Raw genomic sequence first — 13,221 nt, 5'->3', positions numbered from 1 at the left:
AGGCTCTAGGCACTCAGTCAGCTTCCCTTCTCTCTGTAAACCCAAGCTTGGCTGTGGAGAAGGATCCTCCCACCCCCACCCCAGCCCATGGCGTTATCCTTGTCTCTCTGCTCCTGTAGCATTTTGGATACAAGAAAATGTGCTGATCCAAAACTTGCATTCCAGGTTAGACAGACCTGGGTTTGAATCCTTTGCCAACTTAGGGGTTTGGACAAGGCACTCAGCAGCTCTGGAGCCTCCCTTTGTTCGTCTGTAATAGTACCTACCTACAGTATTATTGTGAGAGATTAAATAAAAATAGCCACATAAAGCTCTTAGCACAGTGTGTAGCAAACAGGAAGTGCACAACAAGGGTTAGTTAGTACAGCTGATCCTGTTACAAGTATTTGTTTATATATTTGTCTCCTCTAGTAATGGACTTTTCCAGGGCAGAGATCCTGTCAGTCATCTTTGGTATTCCATTTGCCTTGCAACATAACTTGAGTACAGAAGTTGCTCAATAAATCTTTAACTCATAAATAACTGCATATAGGTGTGTATATATTACACATGTTTATATCTGTGCATACACATACATATAGATACATATAGAATGAGATAAAAAGGCCTTTTGAAGCTCTAATTTGCTTATGAATATGGATAGCATTATTAGAATAATTATATACACAACTATTAACACCCTGATTTAATTATATTGGAGATTTTCCCTCACCATAATTCGAACATTTCCAAGTTGAATTACTCTTGGCCACAAGAAATTTCCGTCTTCATGGCAAGATCCAATCCCCAAGAAAGGAGGCTGCATATTCATGCACTAGACGTGTACATTCTCTGGGCCAATTTTAGATTAAGCCAAAGAGAGAGGATGGGGTACTTCAGGAAAGCTGACCCTTTGGGGGCAGGGGCATGCTGCAGGTCACTCCTTGTTGGAATCTCTCTTCCATGATGTCCGACTCCTCCCTATAGTGAGATTTTTCGTAGTAGGGAACCTGACAGGTGATAGTGCTGACACAAGCTGGGAACTCAAGAAGGTGGGGTGGAAGAACGAGCTTTTTGGGGAAGGAAAGTCAGCTACTGAAATTTCGTTTTAGTTGATATTGTATTCAAGTGGGTGTGTCCAGAAGACAGAGGAGATAATAATGTTATGGAGGTAAAGCTGTGGCTGAAGACGCCAAATGCCATGAGAGATCATAGAGGCTAAAGATGGAGAAAAGCTATTTGAAGTCATTTAAAGCTATCTGAAGTCATCTTGGGTGTGCATGTTATGCTGTTTAGTTGGCAGAAAGAATCAGATAGTCTAGTTAAGATAGACCTGGTTTTGATTCCACAAATGAAACTGGGGAGTTGAGATATGTTATCAGGGAGATCTACAATAGATCTCTGTCTCCACGCAGGACAATGCCCGCCAAAGCTTCATCACAGCTGTCCGTCATCCTCCTCTTGCACTATTGCCGTTTTACAGAGAAGGAAACTGAGGCTGAGAGAGTGTAAGTAACTTTCCCAAGGTTGTACTGCAAGTAGGCAGATGGCTTGAACCCACATATCTGTACGACTTCCTAACTTGCCTTTTTGCCAGTTGAGAAATTCTTTGAAAATCTGAGGAAAGCAGGAACTTCTTTGCTCTGATTTAAAAAAAGCCCAAAGTCACATACACATCACATTTTACATGCAATTGCAGGAGATTCGTGACCCCCTGCAACCCATCTATGGACCTCTGTTGGATGTGTTGACATCAGATTAAGAGCAATGAGCCAATTTTCAACAAAATAACCTTTAAATATGTGTTGGCCTTCCAAGTCATCACAATGTGATGCTATCAAACGACATTTTTGTGGCTCCAAACATTTCTGGAGCTCCAGCTTCAGAACGGCCCCAGAACCCGTTCACTGGCCACAAAAGAAAATTAGTCCCAGTTACTTACTTTTGTTTTCTCCAAATAGTGTTTATTGTCCTGCCTGTTCATTATCTTTGGTTTCAAATGACTTTTGGCTGTTTTCAAAATTGCAAATCGTTCCCAAGGATTCCATCGTTAAAGAAATCCAAAGAATGTGCAATAAACTCAGAAAGAAACCCTAAAGGGGCATTTTAGAAGGGATTCTATCCAAGGTTAAACCTTGGGATAAGGAACTGTTCTCAAATACACCCAAATGACAGCTACACATGTTGTCTGTGGTTATTACTTTAACGACAGGAACTCATATTTCAGTGTATAAGGTAAGGTCTTTAAAAAATATTACTTTGAAAATATCTAGTAAAATTTACTGCTTCAGGATTTTTTTGATTATTGGAAACAAAACTTTGTCATTTGTGTAGGTACAATTTAGTGTCTTTTGCAAATCTAATCTTTCACTGATTCTCTGTAGAAATAGCACTTATCTTAGTCAATGTCACTTGGCCTGTTTGTTTCTACTATCCCATTAATTTCCAATGCTTCTAAGTTGTTGAATAACTACATCTAAAATAATGGTTGTAAAAAATTGTTGTTGTTTCTTGTGGCAGTTTTTGTAGCATCTTCTTTTCTTCTAAGGTCTGGTTGAAATGCATCTATTTTAAAGATTCATTTTGTTTTGGGGATATGATGTTACTGCTTGGATGATTGGAAATAGTTCTAGAACTGGTTGTCTGAACTCACGTTGGATGTTTAAGTTATCAGTAGTATTGGCTAGAAAATTGCTTTGTTCTGACCACATATCCCTATGTGGTGCTAGAAAGCCAGGGACCCTATAGATTGTAGATAAATATCAATATGTAGAAGGGTATGATTAAAATGTCCACAATCTCATCTTATCCTTTATCCCACTTAAATGATTGACTTTGCTGATATGCGTTTATACCAACGTATTGGGCTCCCCATCTGGAATGGAGTCTAGGGCCATAGGGATCAATATATTCTCATGTTATAGCAAATACTTAAGGCAATAGTTCTCACCATTTTAAAAAATATTTTTACTGCCACACACACACACACCCATTCACAAGTTCTTATGGGCAACACAGCCCCACCAGTAACTAATCGTCAGGTCATTGATAATGCACGCTGTGGTGCACATGGGTGGTTCCAAGCCCAGGTACTTGCTCTAATTCTGTCACTTTCCTCCTCATGGAGACATCATACTAGTGCACTGTGGTACTGTGGTTCACAATCATTGGCTTAAGAGATAGACAGATAATGTCCTTCATATGTCCTCCAGTATATTTAGTGTTGATTCCGGCTACTCACAGTATGATCCAGGAACCAACAGCATCAGCATGACCTGGGAGTTTGTTAGAAATGCCGAATGTCAAGGCCCCACCGCAGACCTGCTGAATGAGCATTTGCATTTTAACAAGATCCCCAGGTGATTTGTCTATACTTTAGAGATTGAGAAGCACTGATTTAGATGGTTCTGCATAAGCTCATATACGTAGAAGTTACAGGAAATGTTGAGTTGTTGTATTCTGGGTGATAGATATTGACAAAACAACAAACAAGCAAAAAACCATAAGGGGACTGAATAGACACAACAATTCCCTCTTTGGCAAATGATGGGTATAAATATGTAAAATGGTTAAATTCCAGATATTTGGCTTGTTTACTTTAGCCTTTGGAATTGGTTGTTTTTCTATTTCTGTTGCCTTTTGCATTGAGTTTAGGCCCTGTTCTGGCTCATGTGGTGAAACTGACTGAAGCTCAGCATCCCAAATCTGCATTTTTAATTTGCTTCTCCTGGGAGCAAGAGTCTGTGGTTTCATCCCGTATGAAACTGCAGTTCTTGTGGAGTAATCTTGAATCATCCCAAACAAGTAGCAAGGATTAAGGATGTGACCAACTGACCAAAAATATGCAACCACAGATGCAACCACAGGTTTGTGGCAAACACACAATGCTGTGCCTGGAGAGTAACATTCCATAGGAGTTGCTGCAGAATCCTGTAGGTCTAGTGGGAGCCCCAGGAAGCACTCTCCTGAGCCATTATTTAGTGGGTTGTTGAAGTGGACCCCCCTTCCTTCTTACTCTGTTGGTAGGAGTGCAAATTGGTATAAGCCTTGTAGAAGACAATTTTTTTTTGAGGAAGATTAGCCCTGAGCTAACATCTGTGCCCATCTTCCTCTATTTATACGTGGGATGCCTGCCACAGCATGGCTTGATAAGCCGTGCTAGGTCCATGCCTGGGATCCGAACCAGTGAACCCCCTGCCGCCAAAGCAGAGCATGCGAACTTAACTGCTACGCCACTGGGCCAGCCCCTAGAAGACAATTTTGATAAATGAGTATCAAAACCTTTCAAAAGTGCATATTCTGTGATCTAGCAATTCTACCGATGGAGATTTATTTAAAAATAATCCTATGTATGGATTAGTAGGGGAAGTGGTATGTCGATTCTATGAAGACATGGCTACACTAGCTACAGGAAACAAAAGAACCTTTCTGTTTGCTCCACCATCAGCACCCCTCCTTCTGCTCTCTGCCAACTCCCTCCTACAAGGCTTCCTCAAAGTAGCTGAAGGGCTTTTAGTAAATCATTTCATCCCACTTGGGGCTCAGTTTCCTCATTTGGACAATAAGAAGTTTGGAATAAAGGCAGTGTTTCTCAGAATATTGTCTATGTGGACAACCTGAGTGAGAATCATTTTGCCTGCTTGTATGAAATGCATATTCCTGGGCCTGAATCATCACAACACTGTCTGAAGGAGGGTGAATTTTCTTTTTGTCGAGGAAAGAAAGGCTCAGAGAGACTTTCATTTTACACTTGGTGAGCGGTAGAGCTCAAATTTGAATTCACTTCTACTGGTTTAATTCCAATGTCTGCTCTATCACTCAGGGGCTAGCACAATAGGCAAACACACAGGTGCAGACCTCTGCCCTTATCACATCCTAGCAGGGAGAACTTTGAAGACTATTGTCACATGCCCCACGTTGTTCCTTAAAATGGCTTTTTTGGTGGAAATATCTTTGTAAATCTTTAATTTACTACCATGGATATAGTAGATCTGATTTTCGTTTTTTCTTTCCTTTTTTTGAGTTACAGGAAAAGAGAGATTCCACTCTTCAAATATGTAATATTCAATGGCCAATGAAAACGCTACATCTCACTTTTAAGTTACAGATCTCTCTGGTAGGAATGCATATTGCTCTGCTTGGGAAGATGGTGCTGCTGTGAAGTGGAACACGACTGACTCTTGTTCTGTGGCTTACGTGTACTCTAATCAGATGTGCCTTTTATTCCAGGAAAGCCTTGATTTCGTGTCTAGTAGTTGTAGGTTTGCTACTGCTTCAACCTGTGCTGTTTATATCTCCCTTATACTTTCGGAACTGCTTCCCAACTGTTGGGGAAAAAAGAAATCTTTTCTAAAGCGTTAATTAGAGAAATGTATTTATTGAGCATCTTTCATGTGCCTGGCACTGGGCAAAGCCACGGGGCTAACCAGTGAGCAAAGCACCCAAGGACCCGTGTCTCATGGATTCAGTTCACTGTTAAACTCTTTCCCCTTCACTTTGTTAAGCTTCACTCTAAAATTTAGTTGGTTAAGAAAATAATTAAGTGGAGTTTTGTGTGTAATTTAACTCATTGGAAGTGCAATAGTGTGCAAGATCCTGTACAACTTAAAGCATCACTCCCAAAGAGGAAGACCAACAGTGTAACTCCCTACATAAAAACTGTGAATCAATTTTTTTAATGTAAATAGAATCAATAAATCTGGTTGCTTTGAGAATTCTGCTTTGCTGTTTAATACTCTTTCGTTATATTTGATCTTCAGTTGCATGGGCTGCTTTGGTTAGTGATGGTAGTAGAGGATTATTGTAGCCTTTAAGGGGATGAAAGGAGAAATGGAAATGATTAAAAATAAGTTCGCTTTTTCATGTACAGGAAGGAGGAATAGTGAAGAAGCAGCAATGCACTCTTAAAATGATTAAGTAATTTACTAGGGCAATTTGAAGCCTCGTTAAAAATTAACAAATTGATCTTAATGCGTCTCATCTCATTTTGTTGGCAGGTTGCCCAGTGCCTTGAAGTTCTGATTAATGGGCTTGGATGATTGATAATCTCTACCATATGGCAATAATCTAACATTTGAAAAGCCATCTCTCCTTTCTGTTGATTATAGTGAGGCAAAGACAGAAAAAGGTGAGCCCTTCCTTAGAGTGATTTTCACAAAATTTTCATTTTAATTTGCTGACTGTACAAAGAAGAAATCTGCCAAGTGTTGCGAGTGCATCTGGGACTTGGCGCATGTGACGGTTATAAATGCCTCGCTGGACACCAGCTGTATCTACATACATTTAAATCAATTAGATCAGAATCAAAATTCTAGGTCTCTATCAACTGTTGAAATTTGCCATATTGGTATGGGAAGTAGCAAGACAAATAAGGTGTCCTGGCCCTGTGGCCCGATAGCAGGCTTAGGTCAGTGTTCTGGCTTTGTCCCATTCATGCCTGCTCAGGAAACAAGGAGTTTCTTGTATTCACATCAGCAAGTCAAGGAGCTTCCTGTGAATGTCCATGCCCCAATCAGTGTTTCACCTGCATGGGACACCAGGCCTTTGTTTTTTGGCTTGCGTCAATTCTTTGTATGAAAATCTATGATACCAAGAATCATTGAGTTAGAAAGGGTCCTAAATGATTCTGATTCAAATCCATGCCTTTAGGTTTTTTCTATATCCCCATTTTAGGACTGAGGCTATGAACCTTGCCTAAAGACATTGAACTAGGACGTGAAAGAGAGTCACACTGAGTCTCTTCCCTTTGCTCATCATCTCCCCTCCTGTAAGCACTGATCAAATCCTTCCACCCTATTCATTTATTCAACCCTCGTGAATACGCACACACTTTGCAACCTCTACTATTTCCAGTTATTTATTTATTTATTTAAAGAGGAGTTTTTTTAACTTTTTTTTCTCCCCTAAGCCCCAGTACATAGTTGTATATTTTATTTTATTTTGTTGTTTTGGTGAGGAAGGTTGGCCCTGAGCTAACATCTGTGCCAATTTTCCTTTATTTTGTAGGGGGGATGCCGCCACAGCATGGCTTGGTGAACAGTGTGTAGGTCTGTACCCGGGATCCAAACTTGTGAACTCTGGGCCACCAAAGCAGAGCACATGAACTTAAGCTAGGCTGGCCCCCCTGGTTGTATATTTCAGTTGTGAATCCTTCTAGTTCTTCTATGTGAGCTGCCATCATAGCATGGCTTCTGACAGATGAGTAATGTGGTTCCATGCCTGGGAACTGAACCAGGGCCACTGAAGCGGAGCGCTCTGAACTTTAACTGCTAGGCCATCAGGGTTGGCTCCCCAGTTATATATTTTTGAGTGGAGGAATAATTTGATGATACTTTCAAAGTAACCTTCTAAATATGTCTTTAAAGGGTTAAAAAAAATTCCCCAGTAACCTAGTCAACTCATCAATATCTCATATGTTACCAGTACTTTTTCTAATGGCCTGCATTTATGAATCTTTCCAATGCATCCGCTTTAGTTTTTATAGAAATGGTCTACAACGCTTTTTTTCCACTCATATTTCATGGGTTTACATAAAATTTAATTGATTGTACATTATTAAAATAACGTGTGATCGGAATTTGCAGTTTTGAGAACATAAACAGGGGACAACCCTACATTTAGGAGTAGAAGTGTGCAATGATATCAGAGGTGAATGTAGGAGCCATAAGTGCTCACAGTCCGTGGACATCAGCATGTGTCGGTTAATCCAGTGGCTTGATTAAGAGGAAACTGACTAAGAGAGCTGTAATACCTAACATTTATGAGGGTTTATTCTGGGCCAAGCCCTGTGTTAATCACTTAACGTACAGTCTCTCATCTACTCCTTACTGTACCGATGAAGATTAGGCATTATTATCCCCGTTTATACAAATGAAAAAAAAAATCTCTGCTAAGTAGCTTGTCCAAAGTCACAATGGTGGCAAGTAGCAGAGTAAGAAAAGCCCCAAATCTGGCTGTCTCCAAAGACTTTATTTTTAGCCATCATGCTATATTAATAATAATGGATTTTGACTATCTAAAAACTCAAAGAAATCTACACCTACAGAAAGAATGCAGATATTACAAATGAACTCTCCATTTTAGTAAAGAACTATCATTTTCCTTACTTAGTACTGGTTTGTTGCTATTCCTATTACAAGAAAGTTTTGTTGAAGGAGGCTGGAAAAACACAGTGACTTTTGGGCTCTGCATCAATGAGGGCAAATAAACAAAATGTCTCCTCCTGCTCTAAGTGATTTATTAGAAGTTTACAGTTTCAGTAGTGAGTGATGTCAAATTTAATATATCCTCAGGATTTACATGAGTTCTGTCAGCTTGCAAATTTCTAAGCTAAAAACATGGACACTTTATGGCAGACATTTGTTTTCTTGTGGTTCTTTGTACTGTTGCTCCACCCTGTTCAGTTTAAGTCTTTCAGTTTTGAGGAAAGCTTTGATCTTTGATTAGAGAGAATAATTTGGATAATTAGGGAACGTTTGTGGTTTTTACTCATGATGTAGACAATGATGCATGTATGTGGATAAGCTGTGAGATGAACCTGATTTCTTATATACATGTTTTTTTTACTTCTCCTACATTTAAGAATTAAAGAGTACTCAAAAAAATCCGTTTAAAGTAGAAAATTGACCTTGACTTTATGACATAAGTCTTGGAGTAAGCCAACCAAGTAAACCAACCATTTGTTTTGGGAGGCTCCTAGAGCCGTTGAAGCAAACTGCCTAGAAGCTCTCATCATAAGTGGACCAGCTGGCTCTATTGCTCTTCATTCCGTTTAATGAAGTCAAGATAATCCTGGTTTTAACAGACGTTTGGAATCTCCTGTACCTAAATGGAATGCTCCTGCCTTAAATGAATCTGGCACTCAATTTCCTAGAACACCTTTCTCATCAGCATGTTTATTTCACACCTTTTGCGTATGTTCATGCATCAAGAAGTTACTTCTCTCATTCTTGCCTCTGAGTGGTAACACAGATCACCTAGTTTATCCAGAAGAGCCTCTCCCTCCCTTGGTGGTGTGCTGGTAAAGGCTTAACAACAGGCACTCAGTGGGGAAGCACCAATGTCCTGGCTCTGACTGGTAGCGTTTGGTGATTTGCATGGTGAAAATACTCCCCTCAAGGCCCATGTCAAGCTGCCACTCTGACCATGCTGAATCCTGGGTTGGGAAGAGATGTGCATGATCAGCTTTCACAATTTGGTCCGCGCTGGCTCCTGAAGAGCCCTGCTCTATCTCTTCTGCCCTTTAATCAAACAGCTTGTGCAGGCTTGCTCCTGATGTTGACCAAAAGGAAAGCGACGAAAAATTTCCTCAGACAGCACTTCCTTGCTGAGTTTTCAAGTTATTACTTTGTTTACTCTTTTATTTACTAGTTCACATGCACTTGTAAGCGAAAGATTTCACTTCAGGGCTTGTATGAGTGTGTGTGTGTGTGTGTATTTAAATTGATATTTGTTCTGTTTCAGGCTCTCATTTTCGGTGTTTGCCTCCTATGTTTTCCTGGGTCTCGAGCCTTGTATATTTAACTTGCTCTCTTCAGCCTCCTGAGTAATTAAGTCAGTAATAAAATTGACCCAAGCGTGAGTCCATCAGGTTGAACCCTTTCTCCCAGTCTATCCTCACTGATTTCCTTAGTGCAAACTGCTACATGAAGAGGACATGCTGCAGTGTCTGTGCTTTTTTGCAAGAGGGGAAAAATTGTGCAAATGTGAGACTAGCCCGCAATTTTATGCAAGGCCTTCCTAACATTTGAACAGGATTCCAAGTACAAGTAAGATGCTTTAAATGATCTTTTAATCATATAATGAAATGGGATTACCTTTCTCCTGAAATGTCTTCTGGCTTTTCTTGTCATATTCTGAAGCTCACTACATTGAACTGTGTGACATCAGCAGGATGAAATATAGAAAACACTACCAACCAATGCTCCGTCCTCCTCAGGAAGAGATTTCCAGACTTCAGATAGGTTTGCTTTTCTTGGGTGAGCCTTTAGTCTTTTTAAGGTTGGTACAAAGAAGTGACCACACTGGGCAAAATGAGGCAGAGAGGCCACATTTGATAATCTCTTCTGCCTCAAACACATAGAAATGATAGATAAAACATAATAAGAGAAAAGAACAGGAAACAAAAAAAGACAACTAGCTCAAAAGCAAAATAAATATTTTGGGGGCCTTGAAATGTTGCAGAAACGCTTAAGAGTGAGCAAAGCTGATGCCACTGTCTTTGAAGTTTTTCTCAAATGCCACCATCTCAGGATGCCAAAGCAAAGCAGCTTCTCTTTTCTCTCATGCTGACAAGCACTATCCCTCTGCTCTGCTTCATTTTTATGCTTAGCACTTACCGTCCTCTAGCATGCTACATATTTTACTAATTTGTCTTATTGTCTGACCATAGTGTCAGCTTCAGGAGGTCGGGGACTCTGTCTCATCTTTGTGAATGAATGAATGAATGATAACATATGTAATGCATTTAGCAAAATACTAGCACCTAGTAAATGTTCAATAAATGCTATTGTCGTTATTAGTGTTGTGACTATTAGGACTAACAGGCAAGTCTTGGTGCCGGCGCCGTCTGATGTTTCCTCCCTTATTTCTGTCTCACTCTTGCATCCCTCTGCTGCCTTTGCCTCTATATTTACTGCTCTCGTTTCTCTACTTGATTTGAGTTTGGTGTGGAAATAATATATTTTCCCTGGTTCAGAAATCCACTGAAGACAATAAATGCAGCTTCCCTCCCAAAGAGGGTTTCAAGAGAAATAAGGAACCTTGATGTTGGCTTTTCTGTCTGAAGTCCTGATTTCCTAGACCCCAGTCCATGAGTAGGAAGCATGCGGTGTAGACGGAAGGATGAAATGATGACTCACCTGTGTTCCATGAGCGGGAAGTTGGCAACCTTTGCTTGCTAAGAATAACATGAAGGGTGTGGCTTGTCCCTATTAGCACTCGTGAGATTGCTTGCATCATTTACACTAGTGCTCAGCACATAGGAAAAATGTTTTTAAGAAGCGGCTGAGGGATTTTATCCCCCATAAATAACATGTGGTTGAAGGAGTCATAAGATTAAAAATACCAGCAAAGCAAATTGTTACGGCTAAGTTGAACATTTTGGTTTTGAATTTTAAAATGTAATGACCATAAACGACCTCATGTTGTAATGCTCCACACATCTAACTACTGCTTTGTCAATACATGTTTACTATATAGATTTCTAAATACTTGGATGATTTGCTTCAAGGTGGTGCTCATCTTTGCTAAGTCTCTCAGGGTAGAATGAGGTACTTCGGTCCCTGAAGGGAGCAGCAGGAAGTGGGAGATGTCGACCAGAGAGGCCTCTTGCCTGGAGGAAGATTCCTCCAGGCTGACGTATTTTGATTATTACCCTGCTTCACTAGAGCTCACCACTGGGGCTGATGCCCAAGGCTGCTGGAGCCACAGCTCTGGGGGCATGAGGTGGTGAAAACTGTTGAGGAATTTCATGAAGCAAGAACTCTTTCAACAACAGGCATCCTGGTGCTAAGGCGTGTTGGCGGCCCATCCGCTGTGAGGAATCATTGCATCTCAGAGCTGGGGGAGCCTTGGAACATGCTCTGGTCTGTTTCCATTGCTGCAGCCTTGTGGAACCAGTCCAGGCTCTGCGCTATACAGGTCACTCTGTTTAACCAGCTTGATGACTTTCTGAAAGTCACTTACACTTTCTGAGCCTGAGTTTCTTCAGCTATAAAACAGGAATAATGTTTGCTGTCAAGGTTATTATGAGAATAGACACTTAATACATTAAAAAAAATCTTATTAAGCATCTGCTGTGTGCCAGACCTGTATTAGATGATGGGAATACAATAGTGAGCAAAACAAATACTCTCCTTGCCCTCATGGAATTTATAATCCAGCTGGGAAAACAGATATTAAATAGTGACTGGCACGGAACAGTGTCTCAAAAAATGGTAGCTATCTTATTATTCATTTAAAACATGAGGACAGTGCAGTGCCAAGAGGTTAAGTGATGTGCCTCAAATTCACAGTTAGTGTTGGCAGAGTCAGGACTTTATGTTAAGGCCTATAATGTACAATCAAGTACTTGTCACAAAGGCTGATGGTAGAGGCTAGAGCCTTGGTGATGAGACTAGACCTTTTTTTTCTTTCTGGTGAGGAAGATTGGCTCTGAGCTAACATTTGTGCCAATCCTCCTCTATTTTGTATGTGGGATGCTGCCACAGCATGACTTGATGAGCAGTGTACAGGTCTGTGCCCAGGATCCAAAGCCACAAACCCCAGGCCACTGAAGTGGAATGTGTGAACCCAACCACTACGCCCCTGGGCTGGCCCTGAGACTAGACTTTTTGATTCATTTGGAGGCAGCATTTCCCATCCAGACACCAAGGCAGCATCGGTCTCCCCAGCATTTCTAGGTATTGCCAGGTCAGACTTATTTCAGGTCAATTGGAAAAATTTAAAAGCCACTATTAGTTCATTTTACGTGGAATTTTGTTATGCTTTTGTAGGTTCTTGGAAAATCTACAGAAAGATCAGTAACATAAGTCATAGTCTCAGGATTAAAGGTGCATTGATTTGTACTGGCCGCAGAGCTAGTGTTGAGGAGAAAGCCCATTATGTAACTCAATGACTCCCATGAAAGAACTCATATGAGAAATATGAGAATTTAGAACCAACAGAGATTTTGCTTCCTCCTTTCTTACAATGAGAACCATATAAATAATCATGTTTGCCTTTTTGCCCAGCCTGCCAAAAGTCTTGGACTCAGAAGTAATGCCCAGTTACAAGGAATGCATAAACCCTTGAGGCTGGCATATATATTTCCTTCTCATTGCTTTGGCTCTGGTATGTCTTTCATTTCTATTATTTACTGTCTATATGTCCTTTAGTCTGAGCTAATATACCAAAATAATATGTTAAAAAACTGCTTTCCCTTGTAGGGCAGAGAGTGCCAGTACAGGGAGAAAATAGAAGCTTTGAGGGAGGTAATCTGGAAACACACGAGTGGGAATAATCTCTGACAATCATTCTGTCCTAAACCCCTTTGACCAGGTAACTACAGACTTCTGTTTGCTGCTGATGGAATGAAGCTCAAGGACCTATGACCTCTTGGATCTGATCTCAAAATAAATGCCTTCCAGCCTTTCCTTTTGTTTCTGTGTACATTTGCCGGCATATCAGATAAGGCACAGCAGTTAAAAGCTTTTGGTCCCATACTTCCCGTTTATCTAGATTTGCAAGCTTAGTTTAGTCTTG

At 40.5% G+C, this 13,221-nt stretch overlaps 1 long non-coding RNA gene across 2 annotated transcripts in view; it reads left to right on the top strand.

Moving 5' to 3' along the window:
• The first annotated feature begins 1,970 nt into the window (after window positions 1-1,970).
• The window catches only part of LOC139082814 (uncharacterized), a 68,823-nt gene continuing 57,572 nt past the window's right edge, over window positions 1,971-13,221 (top strand). Inside the window, exons 1-2 of one of the 2 annotated variants that reach the window (XR_011539072.1) lie at window positions 1,971-2,214; window positions 5,976-6,106. This is a non-coding gene — a long non-coding RNA (uncharacterized lncRNA). The remainder of the gene's footprint in view (window positions 2,215-5,975; window positions 6,107-13,221) is intronic. The other variant, XR_011539073.1, reaches the window with a different exon arrangement.

This window comes from Equus przewalskii, chromosome 4 (assembly GCF_037783145.1).
Source record: "Equus przewalskii isolate Varuska chromosome 4, EquPr2, whole genome shotgun sequence".
NCBI lineage: Eukaryota > Metazoa > Chordata > Mammalia > Perissodactyla > Equidae > Equus > Equus przewalskii.
Note: the sequence above shows the minus strand (reverse complement) of the source record. Positions and strands in the feature narration are given on the sequence as shown.